The sequence below is a fragment of the Pseudopipra pipra genome, chromosome 10 (assembly GCF_036250125.1).
Source record: "Pseudopipra pipra isolate bDixPip1 chromosome 10, bDixPip1.hap1, whole genome shotgun sequence".
Classification (NCBI taxonomy): Eukaryota; Metazoa; Chordata; class Aves; order Passeriformes; family Pipridae; genus Pseudopipra; species Pseudopipra pipra.
This window is the reverse complement of record NC_087558.1, coordinates 10693670-10713470: the sequence shown is the minus strand read 5'-3', so window position 1 is coordinate 10713470 and position 19801 is coordinate 10693670. Positions and strand designations below refer to the sequence as shown.

General features: G+C 44.1%; 1 long non-coding RNA gene across 1 annotated transcript; it reads left to right on the top strand.

Moving 5' to 3' along the window:
* The first annotated feature begins 65 nt into the window (after positions 1-65).
* LOC135419612 (uncharacterized) lies at positions 66-863 on the top strand. Its single transcript, XR_010433059.1, has 2 exons — positions 66-143; positions 451-863. It is a non-coding gene; the product is annotated as an uncharacterized LOC135419612 (long non-coding RNA).
* Positions 864-19801: the final 18938 nt, after the last annotated feature.

Genomic DNA, 19801 nt, shown 5'->3' with positions numbered 1-19801 from the left:
GCCCCGAGCTCGGCGGCACGGCCCCGAAACTAAAAGCGAAAGCGACGGGCGCTGCCTCCCGCTCCGCCGGGCTGCCGCGCTCTGCCCGCGGCTGACGTCAAGGGCCCAAATTCCTGTCTTTCCCTGCAGGCAGATTTGTCCATGTAAGGGCTGGGGCCGGGGCCGGGGCCGGGGCGGCCGCACGGCGGGAGGGGGCTGCGCTGCGCCGCGGCGGAGGGGGGGCGGGGGGCAGCGGCTCCCGGTACCTGGCAGGGGAGAAAACGGGGCTGGAGGCGGCTCCGACCCTGCGAGCATCACCTTCCTGCCCTGCATCCCGGGGCCGGGGGAGCGTTAGGCCCAGAAATGCACCCTGTGCCTTGCAGGATCCAACTTTCCACAGGGAAGTTTTGTTCAGGGCTCCTGTGATTTTTTGGGTGCTTTCCAACTAACTTTCTCTCTGTTCTTCCACAGCTGGGGCGAAGGACAAGGTGAGGTAAAAGGTGCTGGGAGTTCCAAAGGAGCTGCCTGCTCAGAGATTCAGAACAAAACCTGTCGAGAATATTAAGGAGAGGGGGAAGGGAAACTTATTTTCTGATTGCTTTCTGTTTGATTGTTTTGTGGCTATTTCTAAGGACTGCAATTAAAATAATTGGGATTTTTAGTGTGATTGTTTTTATAATGGAATGTTACCTTTTAAGTTGCTGTTCAGTATCTGCATCTGCCCTGAAGAGAAGGGGAAGACAGAAGGGTTACATTGTGTTCAGACTGTGAAGGGGAGCACTGCCAAGCCTTACTCATTTGGAAAGAGATTTCTGGATGAGTTTTTAGGCACTTTAAATGTATTTCATTTTTACAATAAAGGGCTCTGCCGTTTGCTTTCAGAAGATGTTTACAATCTTATCCCATTACCAGCTTTAATGTCCACAGACAGTCCTTGACAGCCCCAGGAGGGCAAGTCTACACGTAAGGACCCAAAAAGGACAATAAGTGCTTAAAAGACTTAAGAAGCTGGAGTAGAGAATTGTGATTCAGCCTCTCTTCACCTTCCCTGGCTGCCAGTCAGTGTGCTTCCAGGTCAGAGACCCCAGGAGATATCACCCTGCCCTGACAAGCACCCCTTCCCTGGCAGGCCCCACAGAAGGGGAAGCACAGTATATCCCAAATTGACTCCTCAGTGCACACCCCCTGTCTGCAGTTGATTTGGTGCCCTGTGGTGGCCCCCGTGTACCAGGGGTGCTAAACTCCCCCCAGGAACAGAGAGGGCTGGCAGGGCCAGATGCTGTCTTAGAAGCACTGCAGCCAAATCTGCATGAGCCTGTCAGTCATGGTCACAGGCGTTTTCTAAGCATTATGACTATGACTAGAAATACCCAAGCCTTTTCCCAGCCACCTACCCTGTGTTTAAACCCTGCTGAGATCCAAAACCAAAGCTGAACAGTGCATGAGTCACCAGGGCCCCATGCTGTAGTTGTACCTAGAGTGCCAGCAGTGCTCTGTGAACATGGCCTGTTGTGAAAGACACGGGCACAGCTGCTTTCTAGAGCACCAGTGGATGAGACTGTAGAACCAGCTCAAGCTGAGCAGCCAAAGCCTTCGCCCAAGGCCCTGTAAACCTGAGTTCAGCTCCCTCCCTCCAGAATCTACAGTTCACCTATCTCCTTCCAACTGAGCGCTTTGACCACTGGGCTGCAAGGTCATGCTCCTGGATTGCCCTCCAAGGACAACTCATGATGGGGTTTTCTGCCACCAGGAGCAGGTGGTGATCACCAGGGACTGCCTGGCACTCATGTCTGTCAACCTCAGCATGTTGAGGCTCTCAATAGAGCCCAGATTTGTAATGCTCCTGAGAAGCAGATACACACAGGAAATATTGCCTGGATTTTTTTTCTCTGTTTGGGGTTTCTTGCAGATCTGCAACAGCCCTAGTGTTGTGTCAATTGGTATCTAGGGGAAGCATCTGAACGCTAAAAAAAAACGTTTGGCCTAAGATGAGAGACAAATGTTATCCATTTAGTATTTTAGAGAAAACCAGTGGTCAAATATTTTCCTTGTCCCATATCCAACAATTATTGCTTCTTTATCCATCAAGCTTATGCAATTTTCCAGTCCTGTTAACAGAAGATAAAATACTTTGCCCATCCATAGCAGCCTCCTTTGAATGATCCCACAAGTTTTAAGCTTTGAGCCTCCAAAGTGTAAGATAGTAACTACTACTACCTCCATTTTGCAGGTAGATGAACTGTGACTAATCCTCTGCAGCTCAGCAGCAGAAGTTTGATTTGCAGCCCATTACCCTTGTAACGTGCTGCCCAGAATGGTCACTGCCTTGTCAAACAAAGCATGAATTTTCTTTTTTTTTTTTTTTCCAGTTTCCTATCGTGACCAATATCATACACTTTGGAAATGAAAGTAGAAAATTCAAGGTGTTGAGCCTGGCTGTGAAAATCTGTTCTTTGCCTGGAAAGAATCAAAAATACTGGCAAACATACAATCATTCCTTTGGTAATATCTACCGCACCCTGCACCATAGCAGCAAAATGAATTAAACAGCAAAAGACTGAAATGTTTGACATTGCATAGACCACTCAGGAGGCAGGAATACAGGAGTCAGCCTGGGCCAGTATTAAGTCAAGGAAATTAAGTTTTTTAGTGGTTAAGGTGCATGACTAGGAGATTGGAAACCTGGCTTCTCCTCTTATTTTCCCTCTGTTGTGTGACTTTAGACCAGTTGATTGACTTCCCTGTGTCTGGAGGAGCCTTATAAACCCACAGCACAAGGTTTGAGCAGAGAAAGACACACCTCCCATCAGAGGGTGCACTTTTCTGTGCAAAGTTTCCAGAAGTCAGCAGGTGAAACCTTGCTTTTCAGAGTTTTGTGTCTCTCCTTTTCAGTGAGATTTCAGATGCAAAACTCACCAAAAAAAACTAGGACAGGAAGAGCCTTTGGGAAGCCACATGAATTGCATCTCTCAGGCCAGAAAGCAGAAGCAGCACTACCTAAACCATACCCGACAGAGGTTCACCTACCCTGCTCGTAAGAATATCTGGAGAATCCATTCCAAAGCTTCACAGTTAGATAAATTATCTTTATCTCTAACCCAAGTCACTTTTGCTGCAATTCAGCTCTTAATCAGATGGAGTTGTGGGGATCTGACGTATTCCCTCACTAGCAACAATTTCAGAACAACAGGAAAGTCGCCCACCTGGTGAACTAATTCATCTGTGGGTAAAAGCCAGAGAAGTTGGAAAACACACTAAGCATGTGTTTTTGGGAGAGCTGCCACCTAATTTTCAAACAAAGATCAGATGCAATTAGCCTTAGATCAACTGGAGAGTCCTCTGCCCCAAACCACAGCACTTTTCACCCACCTCGCCAGCAGGACGCCTGTTTCCACCAAGACACATGCAGTGCACACTTGACCCTTCGGTCTCCAAAGGGTATTCTTGGAAGCATATGCAAAATCTGAGCTCACAGCAATAGCATTGGGGTACCTCAGGAGTGTATAAACCTCCCTGAACCCATTTCAGGGTCTGCTCCCTGCCCTCCCTGCTCCATCCACTGTCCAGGCCATAGCTGCCTGTGCCACAGAAATGGTAAAGCTTTGTAGAACTGCTAAATCCCAATGCTGAGAAGTACAGTTGAGCAATGTGCCAGTGTAGCATACTTCATTTTAAGGACATGCTTAAATCCAATTTGAGCCCAGAGAGATTTTAGCTTAGGTTTAAGCTTTCCATTGAACAGGGTGGATTTAAGGATTGAAGTGTTTATTGCTAGACTGCATCTTTGGTTAATGAGGAAGGAGAGTTGCTAGTGTCTAGAAGAAAGAACTGCCTGAAGCTCTTTGGCCATAGGCAAACCATTACTAGCACTACTCCATATTTCTAATAATTTTTGATGAAATTAGCAGAAAGAATTGGTAAAGAAGTTGATAATTTCCTTAACAATCCTCAGTCTCTGGGTCTCAGCTTAGTGGGGAGAAAAAAAGCAACTTCATAGTATCTCATCAGAATGATGTGATATAATTAAAGCAGAAGCCACTAGACTTTGTATTTTACACCATCTGGTATCTTGCACTGTGTCTCACTAATGGTGAATGTCTCATGTCCAGATTTTAGCACTGAAATCACAAGTGCTTTGCTTCACAGGAAGGGAATAAGTTAAATTCTTTATGGAGCCTACACAGAGTAAACAAAGTACCCCAGTCTTAAAAAAAATGTTTGTGGTAACAAATATTTTGGGGGACATTTTCACATAGGCTCTGACCTCCCTGTTGAGAATCAAAGTGAAAATATTGAACGTACTAAGCAGATGTCTTCTCCTAGTGACAGCAAGATGAGCAGAGACAGCTGGTTAGAAGAACAACAACAACAAAAACACATCATCATTCCTGCTTTGGCTCCAAAACATCTTGGATTTGTTGTCATGGAAGAAAGCTATGTATGTAAGAAGCCAAGAAAGAGACAAATATTATTGAATCTGGTAGCATTTTAATGAATATGCTGGAAATAACTTAAGTAGGAAGAAAAACTGGATTTGCTCCATTGTTTATTAAAAGAATGACTCTTCTTATTTCCACAGGGACCTATAGCCTATATAGTCATTAACACATTTACAAGATGTATATTTTAAATATGTTGCTTCTCTCATCAATCTTGTGAGCTCTTCTTCTAAAGTAAATAGATTTACAGCACGTAGAAATGTATACAGCCACCTAAATATAATCTCTGCAAGCTAGAAATGCCAACTGTGGATTTTGCCTGTAACTCCTTCAGTCAGGGAGCATGGGTATAGTACGAAGACATCTAAAGAGATATGAAATATTAGGAAGGGAGAAGATGAGAAAATTAGATTCCCCCTGGTAAAATATAGGAGAAATAATTCACAAATAAAAATAAAATAAAATAAAAACAAAATTAAAATATGAAGAGGTATTCTGGATGAAAATCGGTCTAAGCTGTAGTGAACAACAGATACAAAGGGAGTTTTTTAAGAAGGCTGCAAAATAAGCCAATGACCTTCTGACCTCTCTGTTCAGAGGACCGCTCTGTTTCAATAGTTTTCATCTGAACAAAACTTGAGTTCTCTGGTTGCCCCCCTGAACATTTCCATTTCCATTTCCTTTTTGATCTTTGGGCAGACTTGAGGGAAGAACAGGATTGATGAGAAGAGTTTGAGAAGTCTGAGAAGCTGTGCAGTTTGAGTAATGCCAAAGACCAGTAACTTAAGGTGGATGTCCCCGGAGGTTCTGGGTAGCCCAAATCCCACAGTGCCATAAGATAGTGCCTTATGCAACAGCAAAGCTCTGGATTTGCTGGCTTGGGAGGTGTCTTCCACAGAGTGCTTCAAAACACCTAGCTGACTCCTACAGAGGTCCTAAATGGCATAAAGCTGTGAAGAAGCAAGAGTTTAAGTTGGTTATACCAAAGATATATATATAAAGAAAATGATGTAAAGAAAACTATTTATTTTGGAAAATAATACTGCCTTGAGATTTGAGAGGTGTGACCAATCTGACAGACTGGCTTGTAAACAGAGGACAATGAAGTCAAAACGAGAGGACATGGCTGCTCAGTCTCCAGTTCTTGAGTGCCAGCTATGTGATTAGGCAGTCATTTTCCAAAGTAAATAGTTTTCTTTACATCATTTTCTTTGTAGGAAACCAGGGCTAAGTATGCCACTCTGCAACAGAGCAGACGTGGGACTTTGGGAAAGTTGCAGACTGAGCTGAGCTAGAAACAGCTTCCAACATTTGCCAATATCTTGGAGAGTCTGGAAGCTTTCCCATCTCTACTGTGACAAAAACAGGACTTCTCAACATTTTTCTCCCTTGTAATAAAGGACAAAAAGCATGCAATGAAAAACAAATCACAGTGCCAGAACTGAGGATCAGGGCACCGTTTCGCCTGTTCTAATTCCCCGTCTTGCCAGTCTCAGGTCCATGACCTGACCTACAGTTTCCCAGCCAGCCCAGGAATGACCTTGCCATGATGAAGGACCATTTTGGCCAGAAATTCCATGCTGATTCCAAGAAAACATTTCCTAGAGTATCTTGCTAAAATGGATACGCTCCCACACACACAACATGAAAGGAATCATGTCTGACAAATAAACATTTCCTAATGGGAAACACTTGTCCAGTATGTTCCTCCCCAGTGACTCTGGAGCTTTGTACCTCAGTGCACCACCTATAAAAGGAGACAGGAGCCCTTCCGAGCCTCTGGGAGATCACACTCGGGTATTAAAGTGATGAACTCACTATCTCCATTAGTTACCCTCAGAACTCTGTATACCTTATAGCACATAAGTGTAGACTGACTCAATAATTTTTATAGACCCATTTCAACTCATCTGTTTGACCTCCACCAAGAGCATCTCTGCCCAGAGGCTGCTTTGTCTGCTCCATTCCTCTGTGGGACGCAGAGGCAGTGCGGGGCACCCCAGCATCCCTGGGCTCAGCTGTCCCTGCATGCACATTTCCTCACACCATCAAAATTTTGGATCACCAACGAGGCAGCCCAGCCCTGCTGCCAGTGAGGTGACAGATCCCTGGCACTGGAGCTGGGCTCAAACTGCTCATGAGCTGCTTGCGGCTGGAGAGGAATGTCTGCAGAGAGCTAAACCAGATTGCTCAGAGATCTCTTCCAAATTGCTTGTCTCTAATCTAGTGGACAATTGGAGAGTAAATGTGTGCTGGAAGCACCATCTTCCCTTCCCTTCAGTGTAATAACCTGAGAACACTGAGTTTGTTCTCAACTATTACGAGATGGCTGCTCTGGAGAAACCTTAGGATCTCCTTAGTGTCTTGGCAAATCCATAAGATGTCAGACCAACCTATGTGTACTCTGTCCCCTCTTTCAGGACATAGCTACTTCAATTACCTGTTTGATGCTATAGACCCACCACAGCCACCACAGCTCCAGGAGCCTGGTACTGCTCTTGTCAAGAGCTGGTAATCCATGGTGAGCTTGTGAGCTTGAGGCAATACACTTAAAAATATCTGATCTGCACAGAGCTTTTAGAAAAAGTCAAATGGCTTCAAAATTTCAGGAAAGCCAACATTTTGGTGCCACCCATATTTCTCAGGCCCGCGCCTACTACAGGGAAAAAATTTCAGCTGGTATTTGCCTTATCCTGCCTACGTTTCAGCCATATTATTCCAGCATTTGCAGAACTTTTGGAGGCCCATCTCATGTGTTCAGCATCTCACCCTTCCCAAACATGGACTGAAAAATGCCACTTTTCTCCACTATTAAATCAAAAGCTGGCTACACCCATGTGTCAGCTGTTTACAACTCTCTGTTTCCTCCCTTTGGGCAGCTGATGAGGAATACTGAGCTATATCATTTAAGTATGTGTTTTAGTTAGCATTACAGAGCAGGAGGGTTTAAGGCAACAAGCAACCTAAGAATATAACCGTCCCCACCCTTTCTTATTACCAAGATATCAGCTTGCGTCTTTACTTGTGGAAACACAGCAACTCAACTCTTTGAATGTCCATGACTTCATCTGGGCTGTCTCCCGCTCTGCCTTTGTCCTAAGAGAATGGTTCCAGCACCTTTCAGTTAAGATCTTTCATTCATTCTTTACATTCAAACAGGAACAACAATCCACTCAGCCTTGCTTTGTCCACATCAGTGTTGCTCCAAAGATTCTTAGATGAGGTGGCCACACTGCACACGTGGTAGGAAGGCACTGATGGAGAAGCTGAATATCACCAGGAAGCATTTGAAAGCACCCGGACTCTGTCATAAGCACCCAGAGTGTTGCACCGGTTGATGCTGTTGGTATTGGACACCAACTGCAAGCTCTGCACAAGGGCCTGGGACTGGTACACACCCTGCATAAAGCCTCACCCCACGATGAGACAGGCAGGCAAACGAGAAAATTGGGCCCTGGCCCCTTCCTGTGATTAGGTCATTAGAATGGGTAAATATTTTCCTAGATAGAGAGCTGAGATAAAGGACTCCTGATGTCTGAAATGGAGTTTGAACAAGACTCAAGAGGACTATCCTTACCTTGCAGTTCTTTTACAATGTGCTTTTACCAAATGAATGCCTTTTTCCCCAAAATACCTAGGAAATTAAACAGGAACTTGTTAATAGCTAAAGATGAAGATGTGGGTCTTACAGAATAAATCTCTCATTGAATAGCAAGAATGGCCCAAGTACTGTAGCTCAGTTTTAGTCTACAGCCAAACTGTTCATCAGTAAATATATAGAATGGATCTAGTAACAGGTACCAAAGTTTATACCCAGAGGACATTACAGCTCTACACCATTCAGTCTAATGTTTACTAAGAAGTAGAGAAAAGTGAGTGGTACAGGCAGAGTCCCAGGGATTGGCTTAGTGCAGTTTCTTTAATAACAGCCTGTTTCTGCGCAAAAAAATTACTGTGATTTTTTTAAATGAAAATCAGTGTTCTCGTGCTGTAGCAAATAGTGATTAATCATTCCCTATTCTTTTTCTCTGCATTATTCATGATTTTGTGACCTCTTCTCTATCCTCTCCCGTGGTGTTCCAATCTCACCCTGAGTTTTCTCAGGGTTTGGGAACTTTTGTATCAGATAAACTGGTTTATAAGGTAGTATTTGAGAAACAAGTCTGACTTAAATCTCACATAATATCCAAGAATGTTCTCCGGTATTTGACCTCTTTGTGGATGAAACAATATTCTCCAGACACAATAACCCTGGTGTTTCAAAGTTGTAACCAGCACCTGTGGAGTTTTCAAACAAATAGGCTCAGCGTTCCTTGGTGCACTCTTCCTCACTGCTCCCATGTTTGATTGCTTTGTAATTACAGTTGTAAAACCTGCAATGGGATTACACACGGGGGAAAAAAATAATTTAAAAAATCACATTTCAGAATAGGAGGGGATTTGTGGGGGCTGCAAGACAAAGAAAAACCCACCTTTCTTTCTTTCTTCATTGTTGTCTTTGGAAGGCAGCCACTGAAGTTTCCTTGTCAGTATTACAGGGATTTGTAAATAGAACAAAGAGCTTCCTCACACCAAGGCGCATTATATAACCCCAGCACCGTCACTGTGTGTCTTTGCAGGCAGTTCCCTTGAACTTTGCATCTCGCTCCTCCTGAGAACAGTCCTGCATGCCAGCTTGAACAGATGTGGTTTCCTTTAGGAAAGGTTTTCTGTAAGGGTCATTTTGACTTCCCTTTCAGAGCTTTCCAGCCTCATGTGCTCTTTGCTCAAGGGATTACTGTGGTGGACACTGACTCCGTGTGCTACTGTTAAGCTTCTCCTCACCTGCTGGCTAAGCTGAATGAGTGCCCAAAATCTCTGTTCCACAGAAAAATCTGACATTTCATGTTTTCCTGAATCAAACCGGAAAGTTGCAATTTCCTGTGAACCCAAATTCTGAGAAACGTCATTTCAGAAAGAGTAAAGTGGCCTCAGTGCAGCCTTTTGTTTGGGTCTTACCTACAGGTTTTTATGAGACTTTAACTAGCTTGAAACACGTCATGTTCCAAGTGATCCCAAATGTAACCAGGCAGCAGCCACTGCTCCCAAAGACACCTAGGGAGCCGTGGGGTCTGATGAGGGTGCTTCGCCAGAGAGATGTGACACAAAGCCAGATGCGGTTTTGTCTCACCCCGTGTATTTATTCCAATATTGTCACTGCTTCAATTCCACCAGTGCACTTATATACTTCAAGTTTACAAGTATTTTAATTCTTATTTTCAAGCCTTGTTGAAAGCAAAGGATTTTATAATATCTCACTGAGGATATAACTCAATAGCTTGTACAACCCCAGCATGATATTTCCAATATATCGAATGCATATTCAATGACACTAATTTAAAAGAGTGCAGCTTTAAGAAGTTTTAACTAAATCAGGGCACAAGGCTGTGCAGACCCTCTAAGTATCAATAGAGCTGTTTTTTCAGCTCTAGTTGGTTAGAAGAGTTTTTTAAATGAACAAGGATAAGATGTTCTACAGATAATGTAGATCATCAAATGCAGAAGTTCACACTGATTGAACTAAGGTCGTATAGGCCTGTGTGAAGGCAGCTTTGAAGCTGCAACAACATAGTGGGAAAAGCAGCCCTACCCTGTGAGCAAGTGAGAAAAACCAAACAAAGAAAACAATGGAGGAAAGGCTGCTGCTACCTGGCCTTCATGGAAAAAGAAGTTTAAAAAAAAAAAAAAAAAAGAAAAAAAGAGATGGAGGAAGGAAACACAAGCGTACCTCAAGACCAAAATCTCATCAGACTCAAAATCAGTGTAACTCCTGCATTGCAACAGTTTGCAGGTCTAATAGACACAAAACTGTTCCTTCACCCAAAAGTTAAACATAAAAGTCAAGGAAACCCATCATGCCAATTCTGTGGCTGCTTTCCGGAGCAGAATCTCTTTAAATGTCAATGTTTCCTTTGTTCTGTGCACCCTTTATAATGAGTCTATCATCTGTTTGGTAAAAGATCCAATGAAATATGTAATAAGGTTATCTCACCATCTCTCTCTATTGTAAAGCCATATCTCCTCTTCCACTCATTAATTATTGTCTTCCATTTCCTGTGTCAGATCTGAATCAGAAAATAGGGACTCAAGACTTACCAGCTTAGCAACTTACATATATCAGCTGAGCTGTGGTAACTCTCCATGAACTCCCTCTTAGCCCATAATAAACAAAGCCAGTGTGACTTTGTTGTACAGAGGCCTGCAGCCGATGCAATTTGGCTTAACCTCCTTTTATTGCCAGCTAAGCTGACAGTGATAGTGACCATGGCTCTGCTGATGTCCAGTCCTCATACTGCAAGATTTGCCTTTAAATACCGGGAGCAGAGCTCTACCAGTATAACTATCTGGAAAGCTACAGTGATTTATGTGCTGTCAACATACACTAAAAAAAAAAGGGACGAAAAAGCAGCACAATTACGTGATTATCAGCCAATGCCCCTTGGTTTGCAGTTTTTCAAGCACGAACTGCTCAAATTTTGGATCAAGAAGTGAAGCAATCTGTTTCGGAAGTGCAAACAGGGAAAAGTTATATGAGTCTTCTAGCAATTTCAGGCAAATATATCACAGAAGCAGCATGCTTAGCCTTTTAACTGTGCATCTGTCTGAGGTTTCCAGTAAGATTTCCCTGATATATAGTAAGAGTCAAAACTCTAATCTCTTTTAGCTCTTTTTTATTGTCTCCGCAGCACTAACTTTGAAAAATGGCTTTGTCCCCAAAGAACTGCACACAGTCCATGTAGGGAAGCTGTTAAAATAAATGCATTGCATAAAAATATTGCAGACAAACTCTGCTCTGAGGGTTTTGGAGCTACAACATGTGGATATAAACCAGAGCAGCTAAAGTATGAATGGAGGTCATACTCCAGGAGAGAAGAAGGGAAGTCCCCTGTCTGGCAGTTGTTACATATGATCTCTGAAATCAACAATTCCTACTCTTCTTTCTCAGGTCCGCAGTATTTTAATAAATTACTATTCTCATGTCCTTCTGCCTTCCTCCTCACTGACCTCAATACACATCATGCTGATTCATAAAGTTTCTTCTTTCACTGGATTTGAGTGCTTTCTGGAGACCTTATTTGTGCTGTTCTGCCTGTGAGACATCTGGCTGATTTATAGAGACTAAGACACAGCCGAGCACTGTGTTGGCCGCCCTACCTGAATATTATGTTTCCTACACACTGTGTTCCTATCTCTGCCCATGCCGTGGTCTGATTTTTGATAGTCTGTATGTTGTTCAAAGAAAAGAGCAAACTTTCTGCCTCTCAGAAAAGCTTCTGAGATCCTCAGGAGTAACAATGTGCTTTTTCACCTGTATTCCTCGCAAAACAGCAGTATCTGTCTAGACACTGATTGGGGAAATTCACACAAGGAATAATGTGCAAATGAGAACATGATTCAGTAGTGGGAAAAAAACAGACAAACACCAGGTGCCTCAAAGGCTGAATCACAAATGATGGTGAAAAAAAATCTAAGAATGCAAGAGATTATGGAGGAGCTTGACTTGGCATTTGTCTGTTTATTCCAACAGGATACGCAGATTCCACCCTCATGACATCACTGCATCGTCTTGCCTCATCAGTGCCTGGTGACAGAACCCCTCTCTGTAGCACTGAGTCAGCATCACTGTGTGATCTCCTCTTGGCCATGCAAGATGGGGTGAAAGGCTGTCCATAGTGGTAGAAAGCAATGACTGACCTCTAAACGGGTCTCCAAGGGATTAAAAAACTCATGGACGTCTCATAGACGCCCCTCCCAGGAAACAACATGGCCTCAGAAAAATTTACTGTAAAGTGACACAGCAGTGTGCTATAGAGGAGCTCCCACAGCAGATGGAACAATAACTAATACTGTGTGTTGAACTGAAGGACCAGGGAACACCTGCACTTAGTTCCTGGAGCTCCAAAAGAAGCTGGAAAGTACATTTTCCCTGTAACCAAGAGGTATTGCTGATTCTGCCTGTTCTGCTCTTCTAGAAGCCTGTACTAACACAATACTTCTTAAAGCATCCCTGGACATGTTTGAGGGTTGGATGGGGCCCTGTGCAACCTGTTCTAGTGGGTGGTATCCTTGCCCATGGGGGTGCTTTGGAACTAGATGATCTTTAAGGTCCCTTAGAACCCAAACCATTCCATGATCCTATAAAAACATCACACACATGGAGCACTAACCTTCTGCTCCTCCAAGCAAACTAAAGCTGTTTCCTATTCTGGAGGAAAAAAAAAAAACAAATGGAAAGAATCTAAAATAATCATACAAGAGTTGACTTGCAAGAGGCAATGTAAAGAGAAGCTTTATGTTAGAAGAGACCCAACCACACAAAAACTAAAATACTGGGCCACTCCCCCCGAGTCTGGTCTTAAACATTCCCTGAGCCTCCAAACACAACCATAAAAACATCCACGCTGCACCTAAGTGTGTTGTTCTGTAGAACAGGGCAAGGAGGAAGAGCTCTTCCTGGAAAACCAGGTCCAGAGGCCAGGAGGCTCTTGCTGTATTTACACATACTAGTCCCTTTTGTTGGGGGATTTAGGTCACAAGAGCGTAGGAAAGGCAGCTCTGAATCACCTGGCTCTTGCACGTGTTGCTTGCACGTTGTGCAAAGGTTTCTGAACTCAACCCCCTTTCCAGACACACCCTTTGTTTGTTACTTTCTCTTAGGGCTTTTTCGCAACCCAATCCACTGCCAACGCAAACAATGTTGCAACATCTTCCCCCAATCTGTCTTCCTCTGCTCTGCTCTAAATGTCAACCAGCCACATAGCACTACTCACTTGCTTAATTGGGCAAAATACCTGCCGTGGCAGCCCTGTGCCTTGACTGCCTTCGGGAGAAAGTTTCTTGGGAATGGTGACAGAACCTGCAAGTCGGTCTTAGTCACATTGATACCAGATCCCAAGAGTCTTGCACAGGTAGGACATGCAGTTGGCTTTGCTGAGCAGCCCATCAAGCATCTGTAAGGCACCAGGGAAGGTTAAGAAGAGTAATTATCAGGGATTACAGTGGCTACTAGAAGTTGTTTCTGCAATTGCGGTGCTTTGTACTTCGCTCTAGTGTATACTCTGTGCATTGAGGGCAGGGGAGAGAAGGTGCTGCCATTTGAATGGCATTTATCAGCTTGTGTGAAATCAATTGTGGGACCTGGTTTCATTCCTAATAATTGGGATAACTAGAGTAGATCCCTTCCCACCAAAGGGGCACCACAACAAACATTCTGTGAGTACTGTCTGTAAGCAAGTGGGAAGCACAGTCACCCTGGAGACCCTCTTAACTCCCAAATCTTGGCCACACTAGAAAGTACATGTATAATGCACTGAACAGAAGACATCTAGCAAGGAAAATGGAGGGTGCATGATGCCTGCACTCAGCCCCTCTACACAGCCATTACAGCTGAGACATCAGCACAGCTGCCCCAGGACTCCCCACATACAGTGTGAAATATATGTTTGCCTCTGTCCGCGTTTTTGGCATGGCCTCCTGCTTGCTCAGGTAGAGCTGTTCTGTGCGTGGGATGGGACAACATCCTGTTATCCTCCTACCTGATAGGCACACTCGGTGTGCTGGACTATCATTAGCCTCCCAAGCCCCTGCCCAGCCTGGCACACCAGCAGCCAGGCTATGGGCGGTGCTGCTCACCAGCTGGAGGCGGCTGCTTTTATCAGCAACTTTGATCAGGGGGATTTTCTCTTATTTCATTCTCAGGCTTCCTTCAGCCTCGGATTTGCATAAGATCTTGGGTTAGGACTAATCTGATCCCAGGTTGAGAACATTGCATCAGGCCCAGCGAATCCTCCATCCCAAACTGTCTCTTGACGGGATTGGCATTGTGGTGGCATTGGAAAACAGAACCATGGAGGGACAAACGGTGGCTTGAATTTTCCTTAGTAATAGGAGGTGCCTCGCTTTGTGTATCATTTAAACTCCTGTGCTATGTGGCAACTCCCAGTCAAGTCTCTATTTGTTTACAGCCCTTGTAGCCAGGTGCTTTCCATGTTCACTCCAGGTTGCTGAAACGAGAAGCATGTCCAGCCTCCAGGGCTTGCCAGCAGCTATTGACTAATAAGAGCACATTGTCCTTGGTGACAGAAGGGAGCACCTTGCTTTATCTATGCATTCCCTGGCAAGCAGCAGCCTGGAGAAGGAGACATACCTCACTGCATATTTAAGAGTACAAATTCAAGTCTTTGGTCCTAATGATGGATGTAAATAAGTATTTGGTCATTCAGATCGAGGAGTTAAAGATAACAGGTTGCAATGACACCCTCTAAAGGGTTGTTTCCTATGGACGTGTGTCAAATTGGCTTTTCTAGGTCCCACTGGATTAAATCCATGAACATGCTTGTGGAAGTGGGGGTTTTCTTAAGGTTTTCACTGGGAAAAGTGACAGAGCAGTGGCTTAGCAGTGCCAGGTGTCTGTTATAGCAACCGCCATCTGTCCTGTTTACTTTTCCATCACCACTTTGTGGCCAAGAAGATGGCCCAAGCTCTTTCCTTACTGCCAGATTCACTTGCTTCAAGAGCAATTTGGCATCCTGACCTGGAGCTGGTTTTTATAAAATATCGGCACAGGCATGTACTACTGCAGGATGTAATATGAACATGAGGTTGTGAATGACACTGGGGTACAGACAATCCCATTGCCCCAAATCCCTCAAGACAGTGCTGACCTACTGTAATACATCAATTATCTCGCTGCAATATCAAAAGATATACTTCCTGCTAAAAATGGTGTGCTCCACTTGCCAGCTAGATGCAATCCAGATCTGTCTCTGTCATTTCAGTATCCAGCGCCTGGCAAGCCAAATCCTTACAAGCTCTGAAACTGAAGACAGAAAAATAACCGCTGGAATAGCGCTGATTGGGTCAGAGGTGCTTGTGTGTGCAAAGAAATCAGCTCTCTGTTCCATGAGCCATCCTCCAGCTCAGAGCTGCTACAAACGGGCACGTCCTTGGCAGTTCAATCACTGCTGTACCATCGGCTGGAAATGTCGTTATTCCTGACATTAGAGTTTACACAAACTCAGCCCAGATGTCACACCATGAAACTAAATGTGCAATTGTAGTGATGGGCAAAATCTCCAGTGCTTTGTTTTATTTGAGCAATGCTCAAAAGCAAAGAGATCCCACTTAGAGCATCCAAAAAGTAAAATATGCTGTATTTTGCCCACTTACAAGCAACACAGTGGCTCTGCCTCATACCAGAATGTCCATTCCCTAACACCATGTTTATTGGAATGATAGGAAAAGAGAAAAAAATTTGCAATTTTTTAAAACTTTATCTTTTACTCTAAAATCCAGAAGTTTTGTCGTCCTGGTAGGAGCTTTCCCACCTTGCTACTGAGATTAGCTTTCTGTACGTGTTTTCAGTAGGGATTTTACTCCATTGAGAAATTTTCTGTTTGATTTGGGGATGTTTTGTCCTGATGACAATGTTGGGTCATGCCAAACTTCCACGTGAGCATCTCTGCTACACAGCTGCAGCCCCACCTTTCTCCGAAGAAACACTCAGAGCATTCCTCCTCCTCACGGACAAAGAGAGAGAGCTCTTCGCCCAGAGCAACAGAGGCTTTCCTGGTAACAAATACCTATCCATATAGTCACCCAAAGGAGAAGACATGTTGGTGACAAGTCTTTTCCTTTTGTTTGTTCTTTACATGAGGAAAGGCACTCATTCCTACCCAAATTCTGTTTGGTGTTTTTTTGTTTGTTTGTTTTCTTTTTCTTTTTTGTTTTGTGAAAAGACATCACCATGTAAAGGGTGTTAAACTGCTGCTGAACCCAGATGATGGTGGGGGGATGGCATTTTGCTGTTCCTTCTCCTGCAAAGCTACCCCATGAAGTTGTGCCCTGCATTGTTGGCCATACATTGCACCATGTCTTTGCAGAGCTGTATACACTGAGCTGGCTCAGGCAGCTGAACTGCCCCACACTGCACACTCATGTACACTTAGCAAATAAAGTAAATAAAGAAAAGAGTTTGACAGTTAGTTTGACAGCTGTAGTGAGATGACTGTATATGGCGATAAATGAATAAAAAATATTTATGAGTGCCTTCCCTCTGAAAATCAGGCTAGTAGTAATTTAACTTTTCTAAACTCCATTTATAAAGTCTGCATTTAGGTAAACTGAGTCATACAGATTTTTCTGTTGGCATAAGACATAGTCCCAGCTCTTGATCTTTACTTCAGACTCCTGGATGCCAACCTTCCTTCTCTGTGAGGACAAAAAGAGAACTTGGCTTTAGAAAATATAGTCGGTGTTTACATTTTATTGAACCACTAGACATTGCTATTGGTCACAACATGACACCAGTGCAGCAAAGAGAGCCTTTCATTTGCCTGTGCTTGGCAAAAAGTGTCGTTCTTTAGTTGCTCAGCCAAAGTTGACAAGTTGCCCAGTATTTTTATTATCGGGTTGTCAGCTCAATCTCACTACTGCCCTCTTAATTTATTATTTTGCATTTCAAAATCACAGGTGTGACTCATTGCACAGCCAGAGGTTATAATGAAGTATCCCACTCATCTTTTAGCTCACCCTTTGTTCAAGACAATGCAGATTGCGGAAGGTTTCTGAGGAGGTAAGAGGATTGCAAAAGAAACGAAGACTCCTCTTTTATCTAACCTATGTGTGGGCAGTGAAACTACCTGATATGAAACCAGTTGGGTGCAAAGGTGGGCATGGATGTTCGTTTGTCATTATGTTGAGGGTTGTAACTCAGAGGATACAGCAGCTGTCATTGAAGATAGGCACCCAAACTTAAATCACCTCACCCTGAGAATGAATCCAAACAGAAAATCCTAGGATAGCACTCTTCTCCCAAGATTTCCTCTATGCTTTCTTTTCCAAGAGGACAGAAGATGAAAACCAAGCAGGCAGTTTTTCAATTAAAAAATCTTATTCTCTACATCTTATGATTTAAATTTGGAAGTGACTCTGTCACTCTAAGTGCAAGATTTTGAGGTATTTGTTCTGCTAGCATTGTGCAAATAAGAATCCTGTTGCATTAGAGTTTTTGAAATATAAATATGTGTTTCTTAGCATAAAGTGGTGCATCATCCATGTTTCTTCTAGGAGTATCTGAGATAAGTTGCTGGGAGGATAGTTCTATTGGAAAGAGGGTCTTGCTGCTGACTATGAAAATGATGTGGAAATCATGGACTGAATTAAAGATTTTTCGGTATTGGAATATTGATGGAAAACTTCCTGGTATCAACAACTCATGTGAAGTAGAGGAAGAGATTCCTTTATCCCAGAAGAAAAGTATCCAAGATCCTTTTCTGAATCAATTTGCTCTTTTAATTGACTTCTACTCAAGTCTGGCCCTGCAGAAGAGGTTCTGAGTTCATGTTACATGAAAGCAAACCACATCAACTTGAGGGGATATAAAAACAATTTGTTCCTAACAGAAGGAGCTTCCAAAACCACCCAACCCAGTATCCTGGCAATTCTTGTCTCCCTCCATAGGGGGAAAGATGCATGTCCTGTGTCCAGTCCGAGTACCCTGGAGCAGTGACAGGCAGGGACAGAGCTATTGGGGTATTTGGGTTTTTTTAAAGCTGCAGCCTGGAGCTGTGGTGATGCCAAAAGTGTACCTGGTCCACTCTGTCTCTCTGCTGGGGGAGGAACTGTGACTCGAAGGCAGTCCACTGGCAACAGAGAAAACTACACCAACAGCACTTGTTCAGCTCTACCATATCCAATTTCTGTCAAGAATAGAATAATAGCTACCCAGCGAGCTGGGACATGCTTTACCAGCATCAACAGAGTTGTGCTTCAGAGCATCCCTCGAGGTAGCAAAGAATTATCCCCATTTTATAAATGAGGTAACTCAGGCACAGGGATTAAAGCCAAAATGTTCCAAACTGGCTGCCTACTGCTAGGTACCTACACCCATATTTACGCAACTCGTGGCCTGATTTTCAGAAGGGCAGGGCAATGAAAATTTTGGCCTGAGGGATTTGTTCACACACAGTTTACTGGTAACAACGCCCGGGATGGAAGCCTGGTCTCTGCTACCTGTCTTACACCTTAACCACTAAAAACATCCTTTCTGACACTACCCAGCAGCTGGTGGAGATTTCTGAGTGTCCCTATTCACCATGCAGAGGCTCAGAGTGAGCAGTGCAGGCTGGCTGCCTACATGCTCACACATTTAAAGAGCAACAGCAGGAGTAAAACTGGTAAGATTTCTTTGCCTCCCTCTCAGCTCTTCAGAGCCCAGGCAGCTTTGCTTGACTTGCAGTGCTTTGCTAAACCAGCAAGTCTGGTGTGCAAACTTCTGTTCTTCCTCACACGTGGCATCCTTCTCCCCTCCTCTACCCATGCCACATCCTGCTCAGGGCACCTCAACTGGCAGAGCACAGGTCCAGTGCAGAACCAGTAACAGAGCAGCAGGAGAAGGGAGAAAACCAGCCACATGGATATTTGAACTGCTCAAAAGCACAAGCACCAACAGGAGTCAGTTAATCCCAGTCTCCCTTCACCTCTGTCCTGCGCTTTCTTTCTGGTCTTTAACTGAACTTCAGAATGTACCCTGATTTATGGGAAACTCCAGAGAAGCAAGGAAATTTAGTAAAAAACTTCCTTCCATACTAACAAAAACACAGGAGGCAGAGCATTTGCTGGATGGCTACAATAGAGCTTTGCAAGTGTCCCTGCTGAAATAATCCCTGCTAGGGGCTAATGTGATGCTTGTCTTAGCTCGTTAGAGAGGCTTGCTGTCTTCAGACACGAACTTGAAAACTAACACTGATGGTTGGTTGCTACCTGAGGGAAGAAGGACAAAGGATCTTGGCTGTCTCTGTGGAATGGTCACTGGTCGGGTCACCTCAAGTCTGACCTGAAATGCCAAGTGCACGCTGCAAATCCATTGTTGTCAGCCCTGTGCCTTGTCTCATCTGATATGGAGTCCCAGCCACCTCTGACCTCTTCTTTCCCTTCCTTTAGGCCATGTCCTGCTCACAAGGTTCCTGCTCAGCTGCTCTGTAGCATCCCCCACCCAGAGGGAAGACAGGCGAGAGGAGGTGACAACCTTCAGCAGAGGTTAAGGCTGGAAAAGAAGGAAGTGTCAGATCAATCAGGTCAGCTCAGCCAACCAACTGCTGCTGTAATCCCTCTGCCTCAGGTCCCTGCACTGCTCTGCTTGTGCTCTGGTGTGGGCAGCAACCTTCACCCTGCCCCCATGGTACTGCCAGCCTGCAGCATCTAGACAGGGAGATAGGGAAAAGGGGTAAGGAAGAAGCAATTTATCATGAGAATCTCCCAGAACTGTTTCCATATCTTCCTTTTTTTTTTTCAGTGCATGTTGGGAATACGGACTTTGAGATAGACTTTACTCCTGCTGAAGT